The 14,767-nt window shown below is 45.9% G+C and overlaps 1 protein-coding gene across 23 annotated transcripts in view; it reads left to right on the top strand.

Annotated features, from left to right (window-relative positions):
* The first annotated feature begins 14,297 nt into the window (after positions 1 to 14,297).
* Positions 14,298 to 14,767, top strand: part of SIPA1L1 (signal induced proliferation associated 1 like 1) — a 500,369-nt gene continuing 499,899 nt past the window's right edge. For 20 of the 23 annotated variants that reach the window (XM_067731629.1, XM_067731561.1, XM_067731587.1 and 17 more), the window contains exon 1: positions 14,298 to 14,451. The gene's annotated coding sequence lies outside the window, so the exon portion shown is untranslated. Of the gene's footprint in view, positions 14,452 to 14,475; positions 14,702 to 14,767 lie in introns of those variants that run through there. The other 3 variants (XM_067731577.1, XM_067731646.1, XM_067731597.1) reach the window with 3 other exon arrangements.

Below are 14,767 nucleotides of genomic sequence, written 5' to 3'. Positions count from 1 at the left end.
GAAGCTAAGAGAAGTCAAGTGACCCTATGAGTGGTAGAGTTCCAAATTACATCTTCTTTGTGTTCTGAGCCCATCTTTTAGAATATAAGTGACACCCTAGACACCCGGGGGTACAGAAAGGAGCTTGACGGGGACCCCACACCTGATGACAGGATTGTCAATCATCCAAGCTGGAAGGGCATTCAGATATCCTCTTGTGCAAAAACCTATTTTACAGCTGTTCACCTGTTGTTTGTTTTTTTTTAAAGTTAAAAGTTTATTCTTTTTTTTCTTAACATCTTTATTGGAGTATAATTGCTTTACAATGGTGTGTTAGTTTCTGCTTTATAGCCAAGTGAATCAGTTATATATATACATATGTTCCCATATTTCTTCCCTCTTGTGGCACCCTTCCTCCAACCCTCCCTATCCCACCCCTCCAGGAGGTCTCAAACCACCGAGCTGATCTCCCTGTGCTATGCGGCTGCTTCCCACTAGCTATCTATTTTACGTTTGATAGGGTATATATGTCCATGCCACTCTCTCACTTTGTCACAGCTTACCCTTCCCCCTCCCCATATCCTCAAGTCTATTCTCTAGTAGGTCTGTGTCTTTATTCGCGTCTTACCCCTAGGTTCTTCATGACATACTTTTCCTTAGATTCCATATATATGTGTTAGCATATGGTATTTATTTTTCTCTTTCTGACTTACTTCACTCTGTATGACACACTCTAGGTCCAACCACCTCACTACAAATAGCTCAATTTCGTTTCTTTTTATGGCTGGGTAATATTCCATTGTATATATGTGCCACATCTTCTTTATCCATTCATCCGATGATGGACACATAGGTTGCTCCCATCTCCTGGTTATTGTAAATAGAGCTGCAATGAACATTTTGGTACATGACTCTTTTTGAATTATGGTTTTCTCAGGGTATATGCCCAGTAGTGGGATTGCTGGGTCATATGGTAGTTCTATTTGTAGTTTTTTAAAGAACCTCCATACCGTTTTCCATAAGTGGCTGTACCAATTCACATTCCCACCAGCAGTGCAAGAGTGTTCCCTTTTCTCCACACCCTCTCTAGCATTTATTGTTTCTAGAATTTTTGATGATGGCCATTCTGACCAGTGTGAGATGATATCTCATTGTAGTTTTGATTTGCATTTCTCTAATGATTAATGATGTTGAGCATTCTTTCATGTGTTTGTTGGCAATCTGTATATCTTCTTTGGAGAAATGTCTATTTAGGTCTTCTGCCCATTTTTGGATTGGGTTGTTTGTTTTTTTGTTATTGAGCTGCATGAGCTGCTTGTAAATTTTGGAGATTAATCCTTTGTCAGTTGCTTCATTTGCAAGTATTTTCTCCCATTCTGAGGGTTGTCTTTTGGTCTTGTTTATGGTTTCCTTTGCTGTGCAAAAGCTTTGAAGTTTCATTAGGTCCCATTTATTTATTTTTGTTTTTATTTCCATTTCTCTAGGAGGTGGGTCAAAAAGAATCTTGCTGTGATTTATGTCATAGAGTGTTCTGCCTATGTTTTCCTCTAAGAGTTTGATAGTTTCTGGCCTTACATTTAGGTCTTTAATCCATTTTGAGCTTATTTTTGTGTATGGTGTTAGGGAGTGTTCTAGTCTCTTATTTTTAAATGTACCTGTCCAGTTTTCCCAGCACCACTTATTGAAGAGGCTGTCCTTTCTCCACTGTACATTCCTGCCTCCTTTATCAAAGATAAGGTGACCATATGTGCGTGGGTTTATCTCTGGGCTTTCTATCCTGTTCCATTGATCTATATTTCTGTTTTGGTGCCAGTACCATACTGTCTTGATTACTGTAGCTTTGTAGTATAGTCTGAAGTCAGGGAGCCTGATTCCTCCAGCTCCGTTTTTCATTCTCAAGATTGCTTTGGCTATTTGGGGTCTTTTGTGTTTCCATACAAATTGTGAAATTTTTTGTTCTAGTTCTGTGAAAAATGCCAGTGGTAGTTTGATACAGACTGCATTGAATCTGTAGATTGCTTTGGGTAGTAGAGTCATTTTCACAATGTTGACTCTTCCAATCCAAGAATATGGTATATCGCTCCATCTATTTGTATCATCTTTAATCTCTTTCATCAGTGTCTTATAATTTTCTGCATACAGGTCTTTTGTCTCCTTAGGTAGGTTTATTCCTAGATATTTTATTCTTTTTGTTGCAATGATAAATGGGAGTGTTTTCTTGATTTCATTTTCAGATATTTCATCATTAGTGTGTAGGAATGCCAGAGATTTCTGTGCATTAATTTTGTATCCTGCAACTTTACCAAATTCATTGATTAGCTCTAGTAGTTTTCTGGTAGCATCTTTAGGACTCTCTATTTATAGTGTCATGTCAGCTGCAGACAGGGACAGCTTTACTTCTTCTTTTCCGATTTGGATTCGTTTTATTTCCTTTTCTTCTCTGATTGCTGTGGCTAAAACTTCCAAAACTATGTTGAATAAGAGTGGTGACAGTGGGCAACCTTGTCTTGTTCCTGATCTTAGTGGAAATGCTTTCAGTTTTTCACCATTGAGGACGACGTTGGCTATGGGTTTGTCATATATGGCCTTTATTATGTTGAGGAAAGTTCCCTCTATGTCTACTTTCTGCAGGATTTTTATCATAAATGGGTGTTGAATTTTGTCAAAAGCTTTCTCTGAATCTATTGAGGTGATCATATGGTTTTTCTCCTTCAATTTGTTAATATGGTGTATCACGTTGATTGACTTGCGTATATTGAAGAATCCTTGCATTCCTGGAATAAACCCCACTTGATCATGGTGTATGATCCTTTTAATGTGCTGTTGGATTCTGTTTGCTAGTATTTTGTTGAAGATTTTTGCATCTATGTTCATCAGTGATATTGGCCTGTAGTTTTCTTTCTTTGTGACATCCTTGTCTGGTTTTGGTATCAGGGTGATGGTGGCCTCGTAGAATGAGTTTGGGAGTGTTCCTACCTCTGCTATATTTTGGAAGAGTTTGAGAAGGATAGGTGTTAGCTCTTCTCTAAATGTTTGATAGAATTTGCCTGTGAAGCCATCTGGTCCTGGGCTTTTGTTTGTTGGAAGATTTTTAATCACAGTTTCAATTTCAGTGCTTGTGATTGTTCTGTTCCTATTTTCTATTTCTTCATGATTCAGTCTTGGCAGGTTGTGCATTTCTAAGAATTTGTCCATTTCTTCCAGGTTGTCCATTTTATTGGCATAGACTTGCTTGTAGTAATCTCTCATGATCTTTTGTATTTCTGCAGTGTCAGTTTTTACTTCTCCTTTGTCATTTCTAATTCTATTGATTTGAGTCTTCTCCCTTTTTTTCTTGATGGGTCTGGCTAATGGTTTATCAATTTTGTTTATCTTATCAAAGAACAAGCTTTTATTTTTATTGATCTTTGCTATCGTTTCCTTCATTTCTTTTTCATTTGTTTCTGATCTGATCTTTATGATTTCTTTCCTACTGCTAACTTTGGGGTTTTTTGGTTCTTCTTTCTCTAATTGCTTTAGGTGCAAGGTTAGGTTGTTTATTCGAGATGTTTCCTGTTTCTTAAGGTAGGATTGTATTGCTATAAACTTCCCTCTTAGAACGGCTTTGCTGCATCCCATAGGTTTTGGGTTGTCGTGTCTCCATTGTCATTTGTTTCCAGGTATTTTTTGATTTCCTCTTTGATTTCTTCAGTGATCTCTTCGTTATTAAGTAGTGTATTGTTTAGCCTCCATGTGTTTGTATTTTTTACAGATCTTTTCCTGTAATTGATATCTAGTCTCATAGCATTGTGGTCGGAAAAGATACTTGATACAATTTCAATTTTCTTAAATTTACCAAGGCTTGATTTGTGGCCCAAGATATGATCTATCCTGGAGAATGTTCCATGAGCACTTGAGAAAAATATGTATTCTGTTGTTTTTGGATGGAATGTCCTATAAATATCAGTTAAGTCCATCTTGTTTAATGTGTCATTTAAAGCTTGTGTTTCCTTATTTATTTTCATTTTGGATGATATGTCCGTTGTTGAAAGTGGGGTGTTATAGTCCAGGTGTTAAAGTCCCCTACTATGAATGTGTTACTGTCGATTTCCCCTTTTATGGCTGTTAGTATTTGCCTTATGTATTGAGGTGCTCCTATGTTGGGTGCATAAATATTTACAATTGTTATATCTTCTTCTTGGATTGATCCCTTGATCATTATGTAGTGTCCTTCTTTGTCTCTTGTAATAGTCTTTATTTTAAAGTCTATTTCGTCTGATATGAGAATTGCTACTCCAGCTTTGATTTCCATTTGCATGGAATATCTTTTTCCATCCCCTCACTTTCAGTCTGTATGTGTCCCTAGGTGTGAAGTGGGTCTCTTGTAGACAGCATATATATGGGTCTTGCTTTTGTATCCATTCAGCCAATCTGTGTCTTTTGGTGGGAGCATTTAATCGATTTACATTTAAGGTAATTATCGATATGTATGTTCCTATTCCCATTTTCTTAATTGTTTTGGGTTTGTTATTGTAGGTCTTTTCCTTCTCTTGTGTTTCTTGCCTAGAGAAGTTCCTTTAGCATTTGTTTTAAAGCTGGTTTGGTGGTGCTGAACTCTCTCAGCTTTTGCTTATCTGTAAAGGTTTTAATTTCTCCATCAAATCTGAAATGAGATCCTTGCTGGGTAGAGTAATCTTGGTTGTAGGTTTTTCTCCTTCATCACTTTAAATATGTCATGCCACTCTCTTCTGGTTTGCAGAGTTTCTGCTGAAAGATCAGCTGTTAACCTTATGGGGATTCCCTTGTGTGTTATTTGTTGTTTTTCCCTTGCTGCTTTTAATATGTTTTCTTTGTATTTAATTTTTGATAGTTTGATTAATATGTGTCTTGGCATGTTTCTCCTTGGATTTATCCTGTATGGGACTCTCTGTGCTTCCTGGACTTGATTAACTATTTCCTTTCCCATATTAAGGAAGTTTTCAACTATAATCTCTTCAAATATTTTCTCAGCCCCTTTCTTTTTCTCTTCTTCTTCTGGGACCCCTATAATTCTAATGTTGGTGCGTTGAATGTTGGCCCAGAGGTCTCTGAGACTGTCCTCAGTTCTTTTCATCCTTTTATCTTTATTCTGCTCTGCAGTAGTTATTTCCACTATTTTATCTTGCAGGTCACTTATCCGTTCTTCTGCCTCAGCTATTCTGCTATTGATCCCTTCTAGAGTATTTTTAATTTCATTTATTGTGTTGTTCATCGTTGCTTGTTTCATCTTTAGTTCTTCTAGGTCCTTGTTAAATGTTTCTTGCATTTTGTGTATTCTATTTCCAAGATTTTGGATCATCTTTACTATCATTATTCTGAATTCTTTTTCAGGTAGACTGCCTATTTCCTCTTCATTTGTTAGGTCTGGTGGGTTTTTATCTTGCTCCTTCATCTGCGGTGTGTTTTTCTGTCTTATTTTGCTTATCTTACTGTGTTTGGGGTCTCCTTTTTGCAGGCTGCAGGTTCGTAGTTCCTGTTGTTTTTGATGTCTGTCCCCAGTGGCTAAGGTTGGTTCAGTGGGCTGTATAGGCTTCCTGGTGGAGGGGACTAGTGCCTGTGTTCTGGTGGATGAGGCTGGATCTTGTCTTTCTGGTGGGCAGGTCCACGTCTGGTGGTGTGTTTTGGGGTGTCTGTGGCCTTATAATGATTTTAGGCAGCCTCTCTGCTAATGGGTGGGGTTGTGTTCCTGTCTTGGTAGTTGTTTGGCATAGGATGTCCAGCACTGTAGCTTGCTGGTCGTTGAGTGAAGCTGGGTGTTGGTGATGAGATGGAGATCTCTCTGAGATTTTCGCCATTTGATATTACGTGGAGCTGGGAGGTCTCTTGTGGACCAGTGTCCTGAAGTTGGCTCTCCCACGTCAGAGGCACAGCACTGACTCCTGGCTGCAGCACCAAGAGCCTTTCATCCACACGGCTCTGAATAAAAGGGAGGAAAAGAAAGAAAGAAAGAAAGAAAGAAAGAAAGAGAGAGAGAGGGAGGGAGGGAGGGAGGGAGGGAGGAAGGAAGGAAGGAAGGAAGGAAGGAAGGAAGGAAGGAGGAAAGAAAGAAAGAAGATAAAATAAAACAAGGTAAGATAAAATAAAATGAAGTTATTAAAATAAAAAATAATTATTAAGAAAAAAAGGGGGCTTCCCTGGTGGCGCAGTGGTTGAGAGTCCGCCTGCCGATGCAGGAGACACGGTTTCGTGCCCCGGTCCGGGAGGATCCCACATGCCGCGGAGCGGCTGGGCCCGTGAGCCATGGCCGCTGAGCCTGCGCGTCCGGAGCCTGTGCTCCGCAACGGGAGAGGCCACAACAGTGAGAGGCCCGCGTACCGCAAAAAAAAAAAAAAGAAAAAAGAAAAAAAGGGCTTCCCTGGTGGCCCAGTGGGTGAGAGTCCGCCTGCCGATGCAGGGGACACGGGTTCGTGCCCCAGTCCGGGAGGATCCCACATGCCGCGGAGTGGCTGGGCCCGTGAGCCATGGCCGCTGAGTCTGTGTGTCCGGAGCCTGTGCTCCACAACGGGAGAGGCCACAGCGGTGAGGGGCCCGCATACCACAAAAAAAAAAAAAAAAAAAAAAAAAAATTTAAGTCAAAACAAAACAAACAAACAAAAACGGACGGACAGAACCCTAGGACAAATGGTGAAAGCAAAGCTATACAGACAAAATCTCACACAGAAGCATACACATACACACTCACAAAAAGAGGAAAAGGGGGAAAAATCATAAATCTTGCTCTCAAAGTCCACCTCCTCAATTTGGGATGATTCGCTGTCTATTCATGTATTCCACAGATGCAGGGTACATTAAGTTGATTGTGGAGATTTAATCCGCTGCTCCTGAGGCTGCTGGGAGAGGTTTCCCTTTGTCTTCTTTGTTCGCACAGCTCTGGGGGCTCAGCTTTGGATTTGGCCCCGCCTCTGCGTGTAGGTCGCCGGAGGGCGTCTGTTCTTCTCTCAGACAGGACGGGGTTAAAGGAGCAGCTGATTCGGGGGCTCTGGCTCACTCAGGCCGCGGGGGAGGGAGGGGCACGGAGTGCGGGGCGAGCCTGCGGGGGCAGAGGCCGGAGTGACGTTGCACCAGCCTGAGGCGCGCCATGCGTTTTCCCGGGGAAGTTGTCCCTGGATCCCGGGACCCTGGCAGTGGCGGGCTGCACAGGCTCCCGGGAAGGGAGGTGTGGATAGTGACCTGTGCTTGCACACGGGCTTCTTGGTGGCGGCAGCAGCAGCCTTAGCTTCTCACGCCCATATCTGGGGTCCGCACTGATAGCCGCGGCTCGGGCCCGTCTCTGGAGCTCCTTTAAGCGGCGCTCTTTATCCCCTCTCCTCGCGCACCAGGAAACAAAGAAGCAAGAAAAAGTGTCTTGCCTCTTCGGCACTTCCAGACTTTTCCCCAGACTACCTCCCAGCTAACCGTGGTGCACTAACCCCTTCAGGCTGTGTTCACGCCGCCAGTCCTGTTCACTTGTTTGAGACTCTGAAACCAGTGTTAACGATTTGCCAGGTACTGACTAGCACCTCTGACTAGCAAGTTAGCACCAGGGGGGAGGAGTGGAGTGTGGGAGTTACTTGTAATAATTACTGTTGAATCTATCATTTGGTTGAGTTCCAGAGCGGAGTCACAATCAACTGTGCAAGCAAAGTCATTCCAAAATCCTCATGACTTTACTTACATTTTTCTAACCCAATGACAAGGACTGTAGTCCCCAGCTCCTGTGCTCTCTCTTCAGAGACCTTGGGAAAACTCCTAACTCCCTTCCTAATTCTATTCTCTTTCCCCTTCCTTCTATCAGACTTTTATGAGGTATATTGACACACTTTCCCAATAAAGTCTACCTTGCTTCTCCCATCTAATTCACTCCTCTTTGCCCATTATAGAATAATTTTCTTTGCCCAAGAAAATCATTTTGTCTGCGCAGACTCTTTCTTTGGAGGGCTGGAGCCAGGAGCAGGGGAGGAAGTGAAAATTCACTGGCAGAACTAGAGTCCACTGGAGTGCACAGGGGTTTTGTGTACAGCCTGGGAACATTCACATCCCACTGCATTACAAAATGCAAACTTGCCATGTGACAGGGAAATCTGCCCAAAGTCAGCTGCTGCATGCTGTGGCAGGCAGTTGGCAGCCAATCCAATATCCATTCCTTCACCCCTTTTCCTTGCAAATGCAGCCCTGATTTGATTTAACAAAGACACCAGATTCAGATGATGAAACGTGATTCGTCTAAACCAGTCGTGATCTCCTACTCCCTTTCACAGGCTAATTGATTTACCAATCTCGTTTGCAATTGGTGGTAGCCACCGGATCTGGTTTGACCAAGGACGCTATGGTAGGCGGAATAACGACCTCAGAAAGATGCCCTCATCCTTATCCTTGGAAACTGAGACTATGTTACACAGTAAAGGGGACTTAAGGTTGTAGAGGGAATTAAGTTTACTAATCAGCTGACCTTTACATAGGGAGAATAGCCTGGATTATCCAGGTGGGCCCAATATAACCACAAGTGTCCTTTAACATGGAAGGAGGAAGCAGAAGAGTCAGTGTCAGTGTGAGGCAGCATGAGAAAGGCTCAGCCAGGCATTGCTGGATTTGGAGATGGAAGGGGGCCATGAGCCAAGGAATGTGGGCAGCTTTTAGAAGCTGGAAAATTCAAGCTTCTCCCCTAGAGCCTGCAGAAGGAATGCAGTCCTGCTGACACCTTGATTTTAGCCATTTCAAACTTCTGGTCTCCAGAACTGGAAGATAAATAAATATATGTTGTTTTAAGCCACTAAATTTGTGGTAATTTATTACAGCAGTGTTACGAAACTAATACAGACACATAAGAGAAACTCTACTGGGGGGTTACTGCAGAAACTTTTGCTTTTCTGATTAAAAAACCAAAAAACATGGCTGGTTCCACCCTTTCCTCTACTGTTTCTGCATTGAAAATAGACATGATAGCAAGGGCTGTGGCAGCCCTCTTGTGACTATTAGGTCACAGCAAGAGAATGAAAAGCCACGTGTCAATGATAGCTGAGAGATAAGAAAAAACAAACCTGGGTTGTTGATTACATTGTTGAATTACCAAAATAATCCAAGAACATAACTCCTTGTTATGTGAGAATGATATATCATTTAAGCCCTGTTAGTTGGTCTTCTATTACTTACACAGTCCATCAAAATTTTTATTGTAGCAGAAAATGGGCATGAATCAAAAAGAAAAAAGGAAGGACCATTTCCTGAGCACCTACTGTCTGTTAAGCATTATGGAAAGCACTTATTTGATCTCATGTGACTTAAGTGGAGGAGAGACAAGGGGGTGGGGGATATGGAGTCCATTCCCAGCCCCAAGGCTTTAGGAAAAGCTAATCAGGCCCCAGATCTCAGCCCCTCCTTGGACAGCCTGATCCCTACCTTTGGAGTTTGGAGAGGGCTTCCAGAAACTCTCACACCTGAGGAAGCAGCCAGACTTCCCCGGGCAGGTGCTGAAATGTGGACTCCTGCCACCTGACCTCAGCTTGAGCTGTAGACTGATTTCTGAGGGACTCCCTGAACCCCCTGAAAATTTAGAGGAGTGGAGCTAGCATGTCTCCCTGACCTTCTCCACAGCCTGGGGAGCAGGGAGGGAGAGTCTTGCTCCCTCCAGGCTGGGCAGAGAGCTGCGGTTCAGGACAGGGTTATGATGATGGTGACATAGGGCTGCAGCTCCTAAGGCTGCTTCCTCAGATGTCGAGGGGAGCCCGTTCCCACCTGTGTCGCTTCCTGGAGGGGGCAGGCAGCTGCCCGCAGTGAGACTGCCCCAGCATTAATGCCGGCCAGCAGCACCCTTGATGATAACACAGCAGTCACTCTCCCTGGAGCCCCTGGCAGCTGTGGGTCACAGCAAAGTAAGTAAATAGAGCCCCAGTGCCCCTTCCTGCCAGGCGGGGTGGGAGCGGGACAGAGATCAGACAACAAACCCGACATCCATTTATTTAATACTGTGCTGCTGTGATTTATAAGAAATGTATATTTGTTGTTCATCCCCATTTCTGGCACAAAACTCCTAAAACCCTTGGAATTTCCTGTGAAGAGAGAGATATGGGGTGACTTTGAACCCACACCTGTGGATGGCACTGGTTGCCAGAACTAATCACTTTCAGTCCTATCCCCCGACCTCGGGGGAAGGGAGAGGGGCTGGAGGCTGAATCAGTTGACCTTGGCCAATGATTTCATCAATCATGCTTATGTAATGAAGCCTCCAAAGAAACCCAAAAGGATGGGGTTTGGGGAGCTCCCTGCTTAGTGAACACGTGGAGATGCAGGGAGACCGTCCAGCTTGGAGGGCGTGGAAGCTCTGTACCCGCCCCCATACCCTGCCCTGTGCATCGCTTCCGTCTGACTGTTCCTGAGTTGTATCCTTTTATAACAAACAGGTTACATAGTGAGTAAAATCTTCTCTGAGTTCTGTGAGCTGCTCTAGCAAATTAATTGAACCCAAAGAGGGGGTCATTGAAACCTGCAATCTATAGCCAGTCAGTCAGAAACACGGGTGACAACCTGGACTTGTGAAGTGGCGTCTGAAGTGTGTTTGTGGTGAGATGGGGGGGACAGTCTTATAGGACCGAGCCCTTAACCTGTGGAATCTGACGCTATCGCTGGGTAGACGGTGTCAGAATTGAATTCGACCGTAGGACGCCCAGCTGGTGTGGGAGACTTGCTTGGATGTGTGGGGACACCCCCCTCCCCCCACCAACACACACATTGAAAATTGGTGGCTAGAATCTTTAGTTGGTGATCAGAAGTGGGATCAGAGTCAGACCACTTTAAATGCTCTTGTTGAGGGCCTGCTGTGTGCCAAGTACTGAATTACAGAGAAGGATGAAAAAAGGCCTGCCCTTGAGACCCACACAACCTTGTGGGGAAATCGTGGATGAGAACGACTCCAGCTGGGCTGAAGGTGCACAGTGCCGCGAGGGAGGCACAAAGATCATAAGATGGCTTCAACTGAGAGGCCCTGGAGGGCTTCCTGGAGGAGGTGCTATGAAGAGGAGGCCACAGGAAAGCCACTCCAGGTGGAAAGCATTGGCATAAGGAGAGGAAACATGAAGTGTGGGAACAGAAGTGCAGCCTGACTGAGGCACAAGGCCCCGGTAGGGTGGTAGCTGATTGTTAGGCTGAGGAGATGGCTTGGGGCCGGCTGAGTGCCTGGAACGCTGTGTGACAAGCCATGGAGGGCCGTTCATAGGGAAATAACCTGAGTGTGTTTGGGGGAATTGAACCTGGCTGAAGGAATTGAAGAGGGAGAGAGATCTGAGAGCCATTCCACGAGATAGGAACCCCTAGCAATATTCCAGGCAGGTAAGGAGAGTGCAAACAACAGTAGGGCAAAGGGCAGGGTGGAAGATGAGGGCCGATGCCAGCCCTAAGGTGCCCACCCTGCCCATCAGATTCTCTGGTCCCAAGTACAACCGAAAGAGCTCATTTTGCTGCACAGAAAAGCATACCTTTGTTCATCACCAAGCAGCGCTTTCTTTGATAAAGCAAACCGAAGTTTAAAGTTCTTGAAAGTTAAAGCTACATAAAATATAAACGAAAGAATTCTGTCATTTAAAAAATAGATAATTTTGTTTTAAGCAAACCTAGAATGATCTTCACTAGGATTGAGCATTGAATGCGGGGGCAGGGGAGACATAGGGTCGTGTTCCCCCACCCCTCTCTGCTTCAAGCCCGGGGGTTCCTGAGCCCTCTCTTCAGAGAGAGACACCCCACACCAAGCTGGGGAGGTGTCCTTACCCCTGCCCACGTGGGCATGGGCTCAGCTCTGACACAACCCCCCTCACAGGGCCATCAGTGGAAACACATCCTCTGATGAGGGGGCAGTGCTCTAGGGACCCTGGGCAGCACCGGGTTGGTGTCATCACCTCTGAGACGCCTCCAGCAGGTGCTGTGGTGCATTCACACAGCCTTTGTGCCCTTGGAGGGTGAAGCTGAGCTTCTGCAGGCACCTCTTGTTGAGCTAAATGTCCCAGGGTTACCCAGCCCAAGCTCACACTGCTTGCCACACAACAGGCCAATAAATCGAGAGACGAGCTGTTGGGTCCTCAGAATAGCAACTTGTTTGGAAAGCCAGCAGACTGAGAAGCTGGTGGACTAGTGTCCCAAAGAACCATCTCCCCAAGTTAGAATTCAGGCTTCTTTTATACTAAAAGGGGAAAGGGGAAAGTCCTGGTTCTGGCCAGACTCGGAGGGGATGTGTTAATTTCTTCCTTCCTGCAGCCATTCACAGGTGAGCCTGGTCAGGATGTTTCCCTGTGAGCTAAACAAAGGTATTTTAACTTAATGCTCATTACCTGGGAGGCAGGGTTCCCAGAGATGAGCCATTATGTATAATTTAAGCTTATAGGCAACATCCCTTTAGTGATGAACTTGTACTAGAGTACAAAGTTTCTTCCCTATTACACTCCCATTTAAAATGCACAACTAAATGGTTTTTAGTATATTCACAGATTTGCACAACCACTACCTCAATCAGCTTTAGAACATTTCATCACCCAGATTGAAACTCTGTACCCACTCTGTACCCATTCCTCCCTCCCTCCAACTATAGGCAACCAATCTACTTTCTGTCTCCGTAGATCTATTCTGAACATTTCATATAAATGAAATGGCACAACATCTGCACTTTTGTGACTGGCTTCTTTCAGGTAACAATGTTCTCAAGGTGCATCCACGTTGTAGCACGTGTTGGTACCCCAGGCCCCTCTATGCCTAATGATATTCCACTGTGTGGACTCATCACATCTTCTTTATCCGCTCACCTGTTGACGGACACTTGGGTTGCTTCCACTTTTCAGCAATTGCGCACAGTGCTGCTGTGAACATTTGTGTACAAGTTTTTTAAGCAAAGATGTAAAGGAGATGAAGGAATTAACCTCACACAACCGCGTAAAGGCCCTGAGTCGGGAGCCTGCGTGGTGTGTGTGAGGAAAAGCGAGGAGGCCTCTGTGAGGAAGAGACGGAGGGAGACGAGGGTGGAGAGAAATGGGTGGTGAGTCACGCGAGGCGTTGGGAGCCATTGTGAGGGCTTGAGTAACGTGAGGACCATTGGATGGGGTTGAACAGGGAAACACATGAGCTGACGTCTGACCCTCTGTTTTAGGTCAGCGTGTTCTCTGAGGTCATGCGGAGGATGAGAAGACGTGGGATAGGGCGTCCCTGGTGGCGCAGTGGTTGAGAGTCCGCCCGCCAATGCCGGGGACGCGGGTTCGTGCCCCGGTCCGGGAAGATCCCACGTGCCGCGGAGCGGCTGGGCCCGTGAGCCATGGCCGCTGAGCTTGCGCGTCCGGAGCCTGTGCTCCGCAACGGGAGAGGCCACAGCAGTGAGAGGCCCGCGTACCACAAAAAAAAAAAGAAGACGCGGGATAGGGTGGAAGAGAGAGGGGAGGAAAGTGTGGAAAGCCCCTAAGGAGCCAGGAACACCCAGTGAGCAGAGGGGACAGGCCATGACGCCCCAGGCCCAGGAGGTGCAGCCTGGTTGATGCTGGGAGGAGCTCAAGGCAAGCCTGGGCAGGACTGAGTGGGCCAGGCTTCCACACTCCTGTCGTCCCCCGATGAACGCTGATGCGTCTTTATCCAGAGAGTTCCTCTGAGAAGCACATCCTCTGACATCCTGAGGAGGGCAGGTGACGGGAGGTGGGCAGCTACTGTCACTTGATCAGGAGTCCCACACCCTGTGACATCTGCTCTCCCTCCCCCAGCTGCCACCCCCATCCTCAGCTCTCAGTAACTTGGCTTTCACCCCAGGGACTCTACGGAAGTTCTTTTGATTACCAGAGCTCTTTGAAACAGCCCAAACGCTTCCTCTTTCAGTCCACCCTGTAGAGCTTTTCTCCCAAAGGATGCAAGTACTCAGGCACCAACAGCATCGACCTCGACCAGGAGCAGGTTGGAAATGCAGAATTCCAGGCCCAGCCCCACGGAAGCAATCTGCCCCTTAGCAAGATGCCTGGGTTTGAGAAGGACAGTTTTATCTGCCCATGTTGAGGGGGACAGCTCTTTCCTCCACTTTGCCAAATTAAGGAGTGAGGGCTGCTGTCCTTTTCCAGGACTTCGTCCCCCAGGGCTCAGTGACTGTCGAGCAATGGGCACAGTTAAAGTCAAAACCCTGGGTTCTCCCTCTCTGGTCAGCTTTTGCATCCCCAAGCTGCAGAGAGTAGAGCCTGGGTCTCTCTGTGCCTAAATGATTCGGTAGAATAAGTGCTGCCGTCCAAGGGAGAGAAATTGAAGTGCTGTTGCTGGATACTCAGCGGACACTGAATCAGGGCACTGTGCCTTTAAGAAAGATGAAAGCACATCTCGGGGGTGGAGCCTGGCCCAATTATCCAGGTCCTGGGAAGTTGTTAGGGCCTGCCTTTGCTGAGACCAGGCCTTGGCGGTTCTGGTTTGCAGTTCTGGCAGCCCCGGCCCCGCGTCCCTACTTCCCTGCTGCCACACGACTGAGCTTTGGCACCGGTGAGCCTCCCTCCCACCGCCCACCCACGAGCTCGCTGTGCCGCCGTCTTTCCAAGCCTTGTGTTGACAGCTATCATTTTCAAACTCCTCTTCAGGCCTTTCTTCCTCCTTTCAAGTTCAGGCTCTTCCGTGGTTAAAATCATCTTCTCTACATTTTCCCTTTCCTTCCTCTCAGCCTGTGCTGGGGGCGGGGAGCAGGCAAAAGTAAGGAAGAAGGCTGATTTTCCAGGCTGAACTTCAGAGGGTGAAGGTGAGGCCACCCAGTCTGCTGGCTGAGCAGGTGTTTCGAATCTCGTGTGTGTGTGCGTGTGTGTGT

The sequence above is a fragment of the Pseudorca crassidens genome, chromosome 1 (genome assembly GCF_039906515.1).
Source record: "Pseudorca crassidens isolate mPseCra1 chromosome 1, mPseCra1.hap1, whole genome shotgun sequence".
NCBI lineage: Eukaryota > Metazoa > Chordata > Mammalia > Artiodactyla > Delphinidae > Pseudorca > Pseudorca crassidens.
Note: the sequence above shows the minus strand (reverse complement) of the source record. Positions and strands in the feature narration are given on the sequence as shown.